The sequence below is a fragment of the Triturus cristatus genome, chromosome 1_1 (genome assembly GCF_964204655.1).
Source record: "Triturus cristatus chromosome 1_1, aTriCri1.1, whole genome shotgun sequence".
NCBI classification, from domain to species: domain Eukaryota; kingdom Metazoa; phylum Chordata; class Amphibia; order Caudata; family Salamandridae; genus Triturus; species Triturus cristatus.
This window is the reverse complement of record NC_140579.1, coordinates 238,341,987-238,358,208: the sequence shown is the minus strand read 5'-3', so window position 1 is coordinate 238,358,208 and position 16,222 is coordinate 238,341,987. Positions and strand designations below refer to the sequence as shown.

Sequence of the window (16,222 nt, the reverse complement as noted above, 5' to 3'; positions counted from 1 at the left end):
TCACATCATTGACGTTTTACATTGTACAATTTATCACACAATTATTGTGGTACCAGAACTCTGGTGCCAGAACCCAATGCATTTCGGGACTCGAAGTCCCTTCGTCAGGGGGTTTTTTCTAGAAGAAAGGAAAAAGGAGACCGCTCTCAGTTGGTGCACATTTGCAAGAAACTTTTTTAACATCCCTTATTCCCTTCACCATCGTGTTATCTCACCCATATACATATGTGGCTTTCACTTACTATTTCTGTCACTAGTTAATCCTTCCCTGTAAAAATAGAAAAATAGAAAGAGACCAGACTTCTTATTGACCCAGACCGTCAAACAAAATAATTTAATAAATTCACATCTTCGTGAATACCAAGCTCATACCTGATAGTAATGTGTATGAGTGATCAATGTTTCAAAATTTCATCCCCTTTCAGGAACATCTAGAAACGTAAAGTATAGTTTTATATACCAGCTTAATAACGTGTGATTCTCGCAACAGAAAGATAGATCTACATAACAAAATAACTAAACTCAAAATGAACCTCACCTCCTTAAGAGCATGAGTTGAACGCGGTTGTTTAAAGAGAATTCCAGCTGTATGTTTTACTGGATGATTATCCGGTGACCCAGTGTTATTCGTCACCTAGAACATATAGAAAAACCCGATGTAAGAAGTTGTTGCGTCCAAATATTTATTATCGTCTTCTCTCCCTCTAAATCGCTGACCGCTTACCTAAAATCTCAGAATCATCTTCAGTATCAGTCTCGCGTTCCCGACAAACGGAAAAGACCACGTTTTACGTCCATTATCCAAGGACGACTTCCGTGTTGCGTTTTAAACGTCATCACGCGTTATAGCCATCAAAAACGGACTTGACGAAAGCTACGTGGAGCGTACCTCCATAGATCTGCTTTGTAAACACTAAAAATAGACTTAAACTGTGTTACCAATCGTACGATTTACAATGAGCCGAATCAGTATCCAAAAAGCGCTAATAGAGTTTAATACATGCTGTTTTTGTAAGCAATTAGCTTGACTCTCTGTATTACTCCTAATTCGTGCCCATCACCAAAGTATGACAGGAAAGATACCCACCACCAAGGTATCATGAAATGCACATAATAAATCATTATTCATTTAACACTGTTCATTATCATCCTATTTCATCTTTGGTGTTCAGAAATAACATGCGAATGTTAGACCTGTCAGCCCTAGGGTGGTCTCCCCCTGTATTTTTCATCGTGCCTCATTTTTTTTCCACCCTCAGTTTTGTGTTGGACTTAGGTCTCCGGGCGCCTTTTCATTGCCAATCAGTGTTAAGGTGCAGGTGCTCCCTTCCCCTAAGATGGCTGCCACAGGCCCCTGCTACTGCGGAGTGGCCTTTCTAGTAGCACCCTAGCTGCCAGGAGCTGGCTGGGACCCCACAACAATGTTGCGACACCAGCCCGCCTTTTTGGTCCCATACCTAGAGTGGGGAAGCTCCTGGAATGTGCTGGAACCTTCTAGAAGAAGGGTGGGGTTTTACTTTTGCCGCCTTAGGAGGTGGTCACCTGACCTAGGGCTACTTAACAGAGGGAGGGAACTTTTTCTAGTTAGTTGGGGTAAAGCAGACCTGGGGAACCCACGCAGGAGTTTTAGGCGGTAGGGCCTAGACAGGGACTTATGCCTCTGAAGGTGACAGGGTTTAGGCACTGCCCTTTAAGTGAGTGAGGGATCCTGTACTACCCACTGATCTGGCCCAGCGGTAGAGGGACCCCGGAATGATCTGCCAAGCTTGACTAGAAGGGAGCTAGTCACCACCTCACTCCCCCCCCCAGGAACAGAACCCCTAAGGGCGCGAGAACCAACTGCGCCACCAAGACTGCAAAACCTACTTCTGAAACTCTGCGGAAGCTGACTGCTGGAATTTAAGGCTGAAGCTGAGGGCTGAAACTGACTACTGAAACTTATTGCTAAAGACGCCCTACTGGACTGCTGGGGGATCAACCAGGTACTAGCGCTGTGACCCCTGCGCTCCCCGACCTTGCCTGGGATCCCCCCTAGTCAGTCCTGCACCAGGCGCTGGTCGCCGAAGTCACCCCTTAATTTCTGCCCCCCCCGGGTGTGGGGATTCGAGGCGCACTCACCGCTGCGGCCCAGGGCCGGGAAAATGCCCCCGGTCATCACCGGGGCCCGCGGAGAAGCCCGGGGCCCCGCCGCTGCCGTCGCAGCCGAAGAATCGCGACCCCCAGCGCCAGGAAGGCCTCGTTGGGCCCAGGCATCTTGCCGCGGCCGCGTAAGCCTGAAGCCAGCACCCGCATCACCTGACGGGGGCGGACTGCCAAACGCCGCCCCCGCCGTAACCCCCCCCCCCGCAGTCCTCACTGCCATTGGCGGCTGCGGGCGCGACCCCGGAAGCAAGGCAGGAATCCCCCGAAGTGCCCGTGACGCCAGCGGAGCTCCGCGGTCACGTCTGACCCGACCGGGAGCCCCGCGCTTTGTCCCCCCGCGCCACCCACCTTCAGGAGAAGCCGCAAGGGAGGCCCTCGGCCCGGACATCGCCGGGCGGCCTGGACGTCAGCTGCGGCGCGAGGAGGAGGGATCCCACCGGAGAACCCGTCGCCAGGGCCGAGTGAAGGCCGAAGCACCAGGTAACCCCTGGGGGAGGCGGGCGGAAGGCCGTAAGGAGGCCCACAGTTCGCCCCTCCCCTGGGGAGATTCCTCATGAGGCCCAGTGAGCCCCGGCCCTCCCCCGGACCCAGGATCTGGGTTGCCAGCACCTCTCACCCTCGGAAGGGCTCCCTGAAAATGCTGTGGGCCCCATTGTGGAACTGGCCTATCAAGCGCTATTGGGACACGGAGTGCCACGTCATACTAGAGAGCCAGATGGGGGGATGCTGGGGATCTCCACCTTGTTGACAACGCCCCGTGTGAAGTGCTGGGAGACTGCAAACAGCGCTATGTAGCCAAGTCGTGTTGGGAAGCGCTGTTAACTTGCTGTGTTCCTAGAGCCTGAGTTAAAGGGCTATTAATTCGCTTTTAAGCGCTATCAAAGTGCTAATTGCAGTGCCATGTGCAGACAGCCTGATTCCAAGCGCTATTGACCTGCTGTGTGCGGCGCTATATTCTTAGAGCCTGGTTCACCGTGCTAGTGAATTTCCATGTGTAGCGCTATGTGCCATGTTTATGCAACCTGATTTCTAAGCGCTATTAATTGTTGTGCGCAGCACTATCTCCCTAGAACCTGATGCTTTATGGTAGTCAGGGGTGGTCAAGTTAAAGTTTAATGAATTGCCTCTGAACCTAATCTGACCTAGATAAACTGATTGATTTGCATTGAACATACTGTGTGGTGTCAGTTATTGTGTGCGCTTCCTGCTTCAGGGGATGTGTGTGCTGTATGGTTGCTTCACACGTAAGCCTTCGGGTGCCCAACCGCTCGAGTCACGCTACCCCTTTAGGGCCCGGTGTCCCCAGGTCCTACATTGTTGGCGAGCGGTAGGATACGGACTGTGACCATACAGCACCCTCCAGTGAAGCGGAGGGCGCCGCAATTAGACGCCTATTGTGGTTAAGCTCTACAACTGTTGATTACTGCAGTGATTGAATTCCACTGTCTAGACTGAGGGTGTAAAATCCCAGTAGCCGGAAACTGTCACCCATATCCTAGGATTTTTTCTTCCTTAGTATCTAGGTCCCCGCCTGTCACGATGGAGTTCCGGTTAGCCGACCTCGAGGGGTACACTGTAAGGCAACTGAGGGAATTCGGGCAGGAGATGGGGGTGCCTGGGGTGCGGAAGGTCAAAGGACCGGAACTCCGCACCGCCTTAAGGGCATGGGTAGAAGCCCACCCAGTGGGGAGAGGGGATGAGGGACAGGAGGCGCAGGATGCACCTCAGGAGGAGAGCGCGCAGGAGGTACTAGACCTGATCAATGGGAATGTGTCCAAAAATGGGCCACCAGGGAGACGTTCTGGGGCCAGCAGTAGGACAGGGTCTAGGAGGAGCACGTCTCCAGAGGAGTATGAGGACAGGAGGGAGGAGAGGCGGTTGAAGTGGGAGCTGGCCAAGTTAGAACAGGGAAGGGAAAATAGAAGATTAGCGATGGAAGAAAGGAAGCTGGCGCACGAGCTTCAGCTGAAAGAGTTGGAGCTGCGCGCTCTCCAGTTGAATGCGTCCGATAAGGACAATGGTGGCAGCGTACCAAAGACTCCCCAGGAGTCAAAATTCTATTTGCCCAAAGACGTGATTGCCAGTTACACGAGGGGGGATGACATCGCCAAGTGGCTGGAGGCATACGAGGTGGCCTTGACAGCCCATGGGGTACCTGAGAGTAGCTGGGGGGGTGGCCTGTATCGCTACATACCTCCCGATGTCAGGGACACCCTTTTGTATTTAGCGAAGGCAGATCAGGCCAGGTATGCCCCCATGAAGGAAGCCCTGCTTAAGAAATTTGGCCTCAACCCCGAGAGGTATCGGCAGAAGTTCCGTGGCAGCCATAAGCTGTCCACGCAAAGTTGGGTGGATTTTTTTGATTACGCCCGTAAGGCGCTAGATGGTTGGGTGCGTTTCAGCGAAGCACAGGATTACGAGGGCTTGTACAATCTTTTTTTACGGGAGCACCTCTTGGATAAGTGCTTTCCGGAGCTGCGCCAACATCTGGTGGACCGCAAGATAACGGATCCCCGTGAGCTTGCGGAGGAGGCAGATAGTTGGGTGAGCACCCGGGTGTCTCACAAGGGCCCTGGGGGAGATGGCTCGAAAGGCGGACAGGGTTTCCCCCAGAAGAGAGAGGGGGGAGATAAAAAGGTGGAGTTCTCGAAAGGTCCCCAAAATAAGTTTGGGAAAGGAGTAGGAACCCCACCCCCGTCCAATTCCCCAAAACCCACCTACCCTGACAGGAGTCAGCAGCCAAGGATTGTGAGGTGCTACGAATGTGGGGAGATTGGACACTACAAGGGAGATCCCAAGTGTCGCAAGCGACCCCCAGCCCCAACGGGCGGGAAGAGCCCCGGGGTAAGTAGTGTAGCGCTTGGGGTGGAGCTGCCCTTAGATAGGGAAGGGGAGTGGACAGGCCTGGCCCTGGTTTCACTCGGGGATAGAGAGATGGTTCCCGTAGTGTCCCTACCCCCGAATACTGCTAAATACCAGCAGAAGGTGAGAATTAACGGGGAGGAGGTGGAGGCTCTGAGGGACACAGGGGCCAGCATGTCGTGAGGCGGCTGGTGTCCCCAGAGCAAGTAATCCCAGAGGAGTTCCATCCGGCCGTATTGACTGACGGCAGTGTGAGTCACTATCCAGTGGCTCAAGTTCCCTTTGAGTGGGGAGGAGTCAAAGGCCTACTGAGAGTTGCGGTGAGCCCTGCCTTGCCTGTGGGGTGTTTGCTAGGTAACGACCTGGAGCCCACCGAGTGGAGAGAAGTAGAATTTCGAGCTCATACAGAGATGCTGGGGTTACCAGGGTGGACTTGCGTAAGCACGCAGTCCATGGCTGCCCGGCATGGAACTCACCCTGGGTTGGAGCCTGGAATCCTGGCCCAACCCAAAGCCAAACATGGAAGGAAGAAGGTGGTGGAGGACACGCCCCGTGTGATGGATGGGGAGGCCGCAGAGGTGCCCCTGGAGTCCGCGGAGGTGGATGTCGTACCCGTGGAGGACTTGCCGACCCTTGCCGACCGGCATGTGGAAGGAGGGCCTACCCGGGAGGAGTTTTATCAGGCACAAAGGACGTGCCCCACTCTTGAAGGCATGCGGCAGCAGGCCGAAGCCCAAGTGGCCAGTCAGGAACTGGGAGGTTATCATGTGTATTGGGAGGATGGTCTCCTATACAGTGAGCCCAGGGTGCCGGTACATGGATCTTCGAGGGCCATAGTGGTCCCCCAATGTTACCGGGCCTTCCTGCTGGAGTTAGCGCACGGGATACCCTTAGCCGGACATCTGGGCAAGGACAAAACCTTTGCACGGTTAGTCCCCCATTTTTATTGGCCCAGGATGAGGATTGCCTCGGACACCTTTTGTAAGACCTGCAAGTCTTGTCAGGCCAGTGGCAAGACTGGGACTAAGTTGAAGGTCCCGTTGGAACCGCTCCCCGTGGTCGGGACCCCCTTTGAGAGGGTCGGTATCGATATTGTTGGGCCATTGGACCCTCCGACCGCAGCGGGACACCGGTTCATCTTGGTTTTGGTGGACCACGCCACAAGGTACCCAGAGGCTATTCCTCTGAGGACCATCACTGCACCGGTGGTGGCGCGGGCACTGTGGGGGATTTTTACCCGAGTGGGATTCCCCAAGGTCGTGGTGTCGGACAGGGGCACGAATTTTATGTCGGCCTACATGCAGGCCATGTGGAAGGAGTGTGGAGTGACCTATCGGTTCTCCACCCCTTACCACCCCCAGACTAACGGACTTGTAGAGCGCTTCAACAAGACGTTGAAAGGAATGATCCGGAGCCTGCCAGAGGGCTTGAGGCGTAAGTGGGACGTTCTCCTCCCTTGCCTGCTGTTCTCCTACCGTGAGGTGCCGCAGAAGGGAGTCGGGTTCAGCCCTTTCGAGCTGCTCTATGGCCATCCCGTTAGGGGGCCCCTCAGCCTAGTGAAGGAGGGGTGGGAGAAGACTTTGCAGAAGCTTCCCCGTGATATTGTCAGCTACATGCTGGCATTCCGCAGCCAGATGGCCAAGCTGTGGAAGGCGGCCTCAGAGAATCTAGAGGCTAGCCAGGCCGTCATGAAGGAGTGGTATGACCGCAATGCTCGGACGGTAGAGTTGGACGCTGGACAGAAGGTGTGGGTCATGGAACCTGGGGAGCTTTATGCCCTCCAGGACCGGTGGACTGGTCCGTATGAAATTGTGGAGCGACGAGGCCAGACCACCTACGTAGTGGACCTGAAGACCCCCCGTCAGCCCCATCGGGTGCTCCACGTCAACCGCCTGAAGCTGCACCATGAGCGATCGGAGCTTGCTCTCCTCATGGTGACGGATGGGAGCGAGGAGGAAGAGAGTGAAGCTCTTCCTGACCTTCTTGCGGTACAAGAGAAGGATGGCTCGGTAGAAGGTGTAGTCCTCTCCCCATCCTTGACCCGAGAGCAACAGAGGGACTGTCGCCATGTCCTGGGACAGTTCGCCTCGTTGTTCTCTCTCACGCCTGGAATCCCTCATCTGTGTACCCATGATGTGGACACAGGGGACAGCCCCCCGGTGAAGAACAAGTCTTACCTGCTCTCTGACCGAGTGAAGGATAGCATCCAGCGTGAGGTGGCAAAGATGCTGGAGCTGGGGGTGATAGAACCTTCTAGCAGCCCGTGGGCTAGTCCAGTGGTGTTTGTGCCGAAAGCGGCCCCACCGGGTACGACGCCAGAGCTTCGGTTCTGTGTGGACTACCGGGGGTTGAACTCTGTCATGAAGACAGATGCTCACCCCATCCCACGTGCAGACGAGCTGGTGGACCGGCTGAGAGCAGCCCGGTACCTCAGCACCATTGACCTGACATCCGGATATTGGCAGATTGCCATGGCCGATGGAGCAAGGGAGAAAACAGCATTGTCCACCCCCGAGGGCCACTACCAGTTCCGAGTGATGCCCTTTGGGCTCAAAAATGCTCCGGCCACATTCCAGCGGTTAGTGAATCAGGTACTATCTGGCCTGGAGTCCTTCTCAGCGGCATACCTGGATGACATAGCTGTCTTCAGTAGCACCTGGGAGGACCATCTGCAACACCTCCAGGAGGTATTGCAGGCGCTGCAACGCGCTGGCTTAACCATTAAAGCCAGCAAGTGCCAGATTGGACAGGGATCTGTCGTGTACCTGGGACACCTGGTGGGCGGAGGTAAGGTGCAACCCCTCCAGGCCAAAATAGAGTCCATCATGGCCTGGGAGCCCCCCAAGACCCAAACTGCGGTCCGAGCTTTCCTTGGCCTCACTGGGTATTACCGCCGGTTTGTCAAGGGATATGGCACCATCGTAGCCCCCTTGACAGAATTGACGTCCAAGAAACAACCTCGCAAGGTCATATGGACAGCTGCTTGCCAGGAGGCATTTGAAACGCTGAAACAAGCGATGTGTACCGCTCCAGTACTCGCAACCCCAGATTTCAGTAAAGAGTTCATTGTACAGACGGACGCCTCAGAGCACGGCATAGGTGCGGTGCTCTCGCAACTCAACACCGAGGGCCAAGATCAACCTGTGGCCTTCATCTCCAGAAGACTCCTCCCTCGGGAACAGCGATGGAGCACCATCGAGCGGGAAGCCTTCGCGGTGGTCTGGGCTCTGACGAAGTTGAGGCCATACCTCTTTGGATCTCACTTCCTGATTCAGACGGATCACCGCCCCCTTCGCTGGCTCATGCAGATGAGAGGCGAAAACCCCAAGTTGCTGAGGTGGTCCATTTCCCTACAGGGGATGGACTTTCGGGTGGAACATCGGCCCGGAGTTGACCACGCCAATGCTGATGGTCTCTCCCGGTTTTTCCGCCTTAGCGATGAGAACTCCCTAGAGGTTGGGTAGCTCTCCCCTCTTTCGGCTGGGGGGACGCGTGTTAGACCTGTCAGCCCTAGGGTGGTCTCCCCCTGTATTTTTCATCGTGCCTCATTTTTTTTCCACCCTCATTTTTGTGTTGGATTTAGGTCTCCGGGCGCCTTTTCATTGCCAATCAGTGTTAAGGTGCAGGTGCTCCCTTCCCCTAAGATGGCTGCCATAGGCCCCTGCTACTGCGGAGTGGCCTTTCTAGTAGCACCCTAGCTGCCAGGAGCTGGCTGGGACCCCACAACAATGTTGCGACACCAGCCCGCCTTTTTGGTCCCATACCTAGAGTGGGGAAGCTCCTGGAATGTGCTGGAACCTTCTAGAAGAAGGGTGGGGTTTTACTTTTGCCGCCTTAGGAGGTGGTCACCTGACCTAGGGCTACTTAACAGAGGGAGGGAACTTTTTCTAGTTAGTTGGGGTAAAGCAGACCTGGGGAACCCACGCAGGAGTTTTAGGCGGTAGGGCCTAGACAGGGACTTATGCCTCTGAAGGTGACAGGGTTTAGGCACTGCCCTTTAAGTGAGTGAGGGATCCTGTACTACCCACTGATCTGGCCCAGCGGTAGAGGGACCCCGGAATGATCTGCCAAGCTTGACTAGAAGGGAGCTAGTCACCACCTCACTCCCCCCCCCCGGAACAGAACCCCTAAGGGCGCGAGAACCAACTGCGCCACCAAGACTGCAAAACCTACTTCTAGCACTCTGCGGAAGCTGACTGCTGGAATTTAAGGCTGAAGCTGAGGGCTGAAACTGACTACTGAAACTTATTGCTAAAGACGCCCTACTGGACTGCTGGGGGATCAACCAGGTACTAGCGCTGTGACCCCTGCGCTCCCCGACCTTGCCTGGGATCCCCCTAGTCAGTCCTGCACCAGGCGCTGGTCGCCGAAGTCACCCCTTAATTTCTGCCGCCCCCGGGTGTGGGGATTCGAGGCGCACTCACCGCTGCGGCCCAGGGCCGGAAAACTGCCCCCGGTCATCACCGGGGACCGCGGAGAAGCCCGGGGCCCCGCCGCTGCCGTCACAGCTGAAGAATTGCGACCCCCAGCGCCGGGAAGGCCTCGTTGGGCCCAGGCGTCTTGCCGCGGCCGCGTAGGCCTGAAGCCAGCACCCGCATCACCTGACGGGGGCGGACTGCCAAACGCCGCCCCCGCCGTAACCCCATTGGTGGACGGGGCCGCGCCCCCGCAGTCCGCACTGCCATTGGCGGCTGCGGGCGCGACCCCGGAAGCAAGGCAGGAATCCCCCGAAGTGCCCGTGACGCCAGCAGAGCTCCCCGGTCACGTCTGACCCGACCGGGAGCCCCGCGCTTTGTCCCCCCGCGCCACCCACCTTCAGGAGAAGCCGCAAGGGAGGCCCTCGGCCCGGACATCGCCGGGCGGCCTGGACGTCAGCTGCGGCGCGAGTAGGAGGGATCCCGCCGGAGAACCCGTCGCCAGGGCCGAGTGAAGGCCGAAGCACCAGGTAACCCCTGGGGGAGGCGGGCGGAAGGCCGTAAGGAGGCCCACAGTTCGCCCCTCCCCTGGGGAGATTCCTCACGAGGCCCAGTGAGCCCCGGCCCTCCCCCGGACCCGGGATCTGGGTTGCCAGCACCTCTCACCCTCGGAAGGGCTCCCTGAAAATACTGTGGGCCCCATTGTGGAACTGTCCTATCAAGCGCTATTGGGACACGGAGTGCCACGTCCTACTAGAGAGCCAGATGGGGGGATGCTGGGGATCTCCACCTTGTTGACAACGCCCCGTGTGAAGTGCTGGGAGACTGCAAACAGCGCTATGTGGCCAAGTCGTGTTGGGAAGCGCTGTTAACTTGCTGTGTTCCTAGAGCCTGAGTTAAAAGGCTATTAATTTGCTTTTAAGCGCTATCAAAGTGCTAATTGCAGTGCCATGTGCAGACAGCCTGATTCCAAGCGCTATTGACCTGCTGTGTGCGGCGCTATATTCTTAGAGCCTGGTTCACCGTGCTAGTGAATTTCCATGTGTAGCGCTATGTGCCATGTTTATGCAACCTGATTTTTAAGCGCTATTAATTGTTGTGCGCAGCACTATCTCCCTAGAACCTGATGTTTTATGGTAGTCAGGGGTGGTCAAGTTAAAGTTTAATGAATTGCCTCTGAACCTAATCTGACCTAGATAAACTGATTGATTTGCATTGAACATACTGTGTGGTGTCAGTTATTGTGTGCGCTTCCTGCTTCAGGGGATGTGTGTGCTGTATGGTTGCTTCACACGTAAGCCTTCGGGTGCCCAACCGCTCGAGTCACGCTACCCCTTTAGGGCCCGGTGACCCCAGGTCCTACAGCGAACATATAAAAAACTAAATAACATAGAATTATACGTTTCGGATCAGTCTGTGTATTTATATTTAGTCTGGGTCTGGGGTCAATGTTACTGTTATTTAAATAAGTGAATAATTTTGTTGCTGTAGCGCGTATGGATCTTTTTGTGATTCCTCAGATTATGCTTACGTATATTTATAAAAAACAGGCCATTTCCAATTTGTCATTAAGACCACACGGTGTCATGGTCTGTAATTTTTTGATCCAATAGACTTCGCTCTGTACAAGATATTTTGAATTGTCTCTATCTGGATATTTTGGCACTTCCTCAATGATTTGGAATATGAGTTGGGCTATTTGGTGGCGCTGTTCTTCCCAATGTGTTGCTAAACTTGATGTAGAGTTCTTGGTACGAATTTTACTTTTATGTTCTGTCAACCTTATTTTCATTTTTCTTTCGGTTTTACCCACGTATAGAAGTCCACATGGGCATTTTATTATGTACACCACATTTTCAGAATTACAAGTCGTTCTATTCAAGTTCTTGATTTTAGCACCGGTACGAGGATGTAGTAGCGTTTCTCCTGGGATTACATTATTGCAGTGGACGCAGTTCCAACACTTAAATGTACCTCCTTTTGAACTTGTCGGTTCCGTGGTTAAGATGGATTTACTCTTCTTTGATAGTATTTCTTTCAAATTATGTGCTCGAGTGTATGCAAACAACGGTTTCTCACCAAATACTCCGTTAAAGTCCATTTCAGACTCCAATAGATCCCACCTTTTACATATGATTCTCTTGATATTACGCGATGTTGTAGAGTATTTAGACACAAACACAGTTCGAGTGTTTTTTGATTTGATTTTCTTTGTCAGAGATTTCTCACGGGGTATGCTCTAAACTTTGTTAAGTTGTTCTTGTAGGAGATCTGCTGGGTATCCTCTTAGCTCATAACTCTTTACCTGTTGCTTCCATGTTTCCTTACATGTTTCTTCAGTAGATGAAATTCGGCGAGTTCTTAAAAATTGAGATACGGGTATATTTTTGATTAAGGATGGTGGATGAAAGCTGTTGTACAGTAAAGCGTTATTTTTATCTGTCGGCTTTTTGAAAACGCTGGTCTTGATTTTCCCTGTTTCAATGTCAATCCAAAGATCCAGAAAAGAGAGTGCCTTTTTGCTGATTGTATGAGTGAATTGTATTCTGGGATCAATTAAATTGAGTGTATGTATGTTGTCTGTTAATGCCTTCTCTGATTTCTTCCATATGAGAAAAATGTCATCGATGTACCGGCGAAAGAATACAAGTCCTTCTTGCCATGTGCAATCTGATAAGATGTAATCATGTTCAAATTTTGCCATGAATGTATTTGCATAGACTGGTGCCCCGGGAAAACCCATAGAGGTACCATTTAACTGTGTGTAAAAGTCTTCTTTCCAATAAAAGTAGCTATTCTGTAGACAAAATTCAAGTAATTGAATAATGAAACTTTTAGGTGCATCCAAATCTTCTTGACTGAGTAGAGCCCATTCGACTGCTTCCAATCCGTCACCGTGTGGTATAGATGTATACAGAGCTACTACGTCAATAGTGCACAGAATCCAATCATTACTACATTCACGATCAAGGGTCTCCAGACTTCGTAGAAAATCAGTAGTATCTTCTACATATGTACTCCAATTTTGAACAAATGGTTGAAGATAAGTGTCAATATATCGTCCTGGATTTTCAAAAATCGATTCACAGCCTGAGACGATTGGTCTGAATGGGGGATCCACTAGACTTTTGTGTATTTTTGGAAGAAGATAAATCCTAGGTCTCCTTGGAATTTGATTTGTAAGGTATTTTTTTGTTGAAGCATCTATCCAGTGTAGCTCCTCAGCTTTTTCTAAGATCTGGTTTAAGAGTTTCTGTATTTCAAAAGTGGGATCCTGTGGAAGATGTCCATAGATTGCTTCATTATTCACATGTTCCCTGACTTTCTTGTCATAGTATTCCATGTCCATCATTACAAGTCCCCCTCCTTTGTCTGCTCTTTGGAATATTATATTTGGATTTTTTGCTAATGAAGATAGCGTGCTGTATTCAGCTCTACTTAAGTTTTTTGATTTTTTAGTGTATTGAATGGTTTTGAAATCCTTTTTGACAAGAAGTTCGAAAGTATCCAAGGTTTTATGAGACACCGGGGCCATGAACATGCTTTTTGGTTTAAACTTAAAGGATGATGTTTCTTTGGTGGATTCAGTAGGGCAAACGTTCGTAAAATAGTTCCGAAGTCTTAATACTCTCATAAATTTGAAGAAAGCTACTTCCGTTTCTAGTTCTGTTGTATTATATGTGCTCACAAATGATGTTCCCTTGTTCAATACTTTTTCCTCGGCTTTTGTTAATTTCATAGAGGAAATATTAATTATGAGACTTTCGTTTGGCTCCTCAGGCCTTTCTTGCTTTTTTCTTTTTCTTTGTCCTCTCCTGGTTTTGACGATCCACTTTTGCTTTGGTTCTTGTCTTGAGTGTGTTCTGGAGGTCGATCTTGATTTTGTCCCCTTTCTAAAAAAGAAGAGGAGGAAGCGTTTGATGTGGTTGCTAATGAATCGTCTACAGGAAATTTTCCATGAGTCTTCTTACCCTCTGCTTTCCTAAACGGGGTTCTAGCTGTGTTAGTTTCTGACTCGGACACTATGCTTTCTTCTGAGGATGTTTGAACGTTCCTTTTGTTAAATCTCCTTTGGGCGTAGACATCCGCCCATGTGTAAGCTTCGTTCAGCTTATAATCGATTGTGTCTCTTTTAAACTTCCTTAATTTCGTTTCTTGAAGTTCTTTTCCATATTAGTCTAATTTACCATTTAGTTCTTCTAAGAATTTACCCCACGGTTCTTCATCCATCCTTGTTGATAAATCACTTTTTAAGGTTATAATCTCTTCTTCTAGATCGTGTAAGGTTTTTGACAATTCCTCAATTATTAGAAGAATCAGGTCCAGCAAGCATTTATTTAATATTGAGTACCATTTTCCATGAATTGTTGATTGTTTTGAAGTCTGAATAGCATTGGCCGTATTGCTAATCTGGGACCACGGGGGATCCTTTTTACGCGATGATATTGGATTAACGTTGAGACATGTAAGCGTTGATTCAACTCTCTTCTTGTGAGGTATTCAAGTTGACGCAACTGTTGGGTGATTGATCCGCTTTGTGCATCAAATGATTTAGTCTCCTTGATAAGATTATAAATTTCATTAGCATCCTCAGTAGTGTAAACATTCGTTGATGCGCGATTTGCTGTGATGTTTGCTATTGATTCGAAAGACATTCTTTCTATGGTGCTGCTCCTCACGTGTGCAGAAGTATACAGAACAATGTGGGTGGGAACGCGAGACTGATACTGAAGATGATTCTGAGATTTTAGGTAAGCGGTCAGCGATTTAGAGGGAGAGAAGACGATAATAAATATTTGGACGTAACAACTTCTTACATCGGGTTTTTCTATATGTTCTAGGTGACGAATAACACTGGGTCACCGGATAATCATCCAGTAAAACATACAGCTGGAATTCTCTTTAAACAACCGCGTTCAACTCATGCTCTTAAGGAGGTGAGGTTCATTTTGAGTTTAGTTATTTTGTTGTGTAGATCTATCTTTCTGTTGCGAGAATCACACGTTATTAAGCTGGTATATAAAACGATACTTTACGTTTCTAGATGTTCCTGAAAAGGGATGAAATTTTGAAACATTGATCACTCATACACATTACTATCAGGTATGAGCTTGGTATTCACGAAGATGTGAATTTATTAAATTATTTTGTTTGACGGTCTGGGTCATTAAGAAGTCTGGTCTCTTTCTATTTTTCTATTTTTACAGGGAAGGATTAACTAGTGACAGAAATAGTAAGTGAAAGCCACATATGTATATGGGTGAGATAACACGATGGTGAAGGGAATAAGATATGTTAAAAAAGTTTCTTGCAAATGTGCACCAACTGAGAGCGGTCTCCTTTTTCCTTTCTTCTAGAAAAAAACCCTGACGAAGGGACTCCGAGTCCCGAAATGCATTGGGTTCTGGCACCAGAGTTCTGGTACCACAATAATTGTGTGATAAATTGTACAATGTAAAACATCAATGATGTGAAACAATGTCATGGAAGTATATGTTTGATTTACAAATATTGAATGTTGATTATGTTCATAATGCTAAACACTATAACTGCCAATTGAAAAATAAACGACATTGAATGTTAAAAAGAAACTAGGCTGTGCAGATTGCTGTCCTGGTCACCACTTATGGTCCAGGCCACCTTTTCCATTTATTAATCATATGTACTGCAGACATATTGGCAATCTAGCACGCATATCGTGTTAAACTATTAAACTCAATATTGAAACAGAGTGCGCTCTCCACCCACATTGTTAAGTTGAAAGTAAGGCACATTTTCAGGATGAGACATTGCTCAGCCCATGTACTGTATGGTGCACATGATGCACATTACTAGGAAGGGTACCTGTATGCCCCCCAATAATTTCAAACCACACATTTTCTTTTTTGAGGTTCTTCAGACGAATAATATAGGAATTGACAGATGCAACAATCCAAACTATGTCCAAATTGTTCTTTCAGAGCTTAGTTAAGGAATAAAGGTTTACCCCATTACTTGGTATTGGGAAAGAAAAATAAATTGTGTAACGTTTTATCCTTGCCAGTTAATTAAAACTCTGCATTCTACTCACTAATAGGTCTGGGACACCCTGCAGTCATAGAAAGAGGGGCCCGGACGCGATGTACAGCCTGGCTCCTTATTATGAAAGACCTGTGAATACGACTGAGGCGATGTTGCAGAGCAAAGAAGTGCTGGACGAGGCAGTACAACTGAAATATAACACAGAGAGACGGGCTATCTAGGAGCCCCAGCCTGTTGGTCTACTTGTGCCTGAGTCCCAGCCATTGAGCCCAGTCTGTGGGCTCGCCTGTGTTTGAGTCTCTGCCCCTTGGTTCCTCTTGAGTCTGACACCCCATTTCTCCTTTGATCCCTTTGTGTAAGGAGCAATGTATGCCTGACGAAGCAATAGTGCACAAGGTAAAGGTGGATTAGTAAGGATGGATTTCATGGATGAAGAATAGGGTGCCGGTACCCTGTTGAAGGTACCAGCGATAGAGTAGAGAAAGAGAGTTTGGTGCATTGTTTGGACAGTCAACGAACGGGGCAAAGGGACTGTGATTCTAGAGAGAGAAATACCTTGCCATGCAATGTGGGATCTGAATCCGAGCTAGACGCACAGCTCCACCGCCGGTGCTCAATAGCCCCTACGGTAGATAAACAATAGGAGCCTACCAGTAATGGCTTTCTGAAAATACACTGGAAAAAATAGTTTTGCCCATCCTCCTGTTCCCTGGCCACCAATTCCAGTGTGTTGTATTTCTTTCCCAACCACCATGTATCCATTTGGTCACCCAATTGAAGAG

General features: G+C 50.0%; 1 long non-coding RNA gene across 1 annotated transcript; it reads right to left on the bottom strand.

The window, feature by feature from the left end:
* Positions 1-242: 242 nt before the first annotated feature.
* On the bottom strand, positions 243-839 carry LOC146870067 (uncharacterized). Its single transcript, XR_014958922.1, has 4 exons — positions 725-839; positions 539-634; positions 373-431; positions 243-268 (listed from the first exon to the last, which is right to left on the bottom strand). It is a non-coding gene; the product is annotated as an uncharacterized LOC146870067 (long non-coding RNA).
* Between the last annotated feature and the right edge of the window lie 15,383 nt (positions 840-16,222).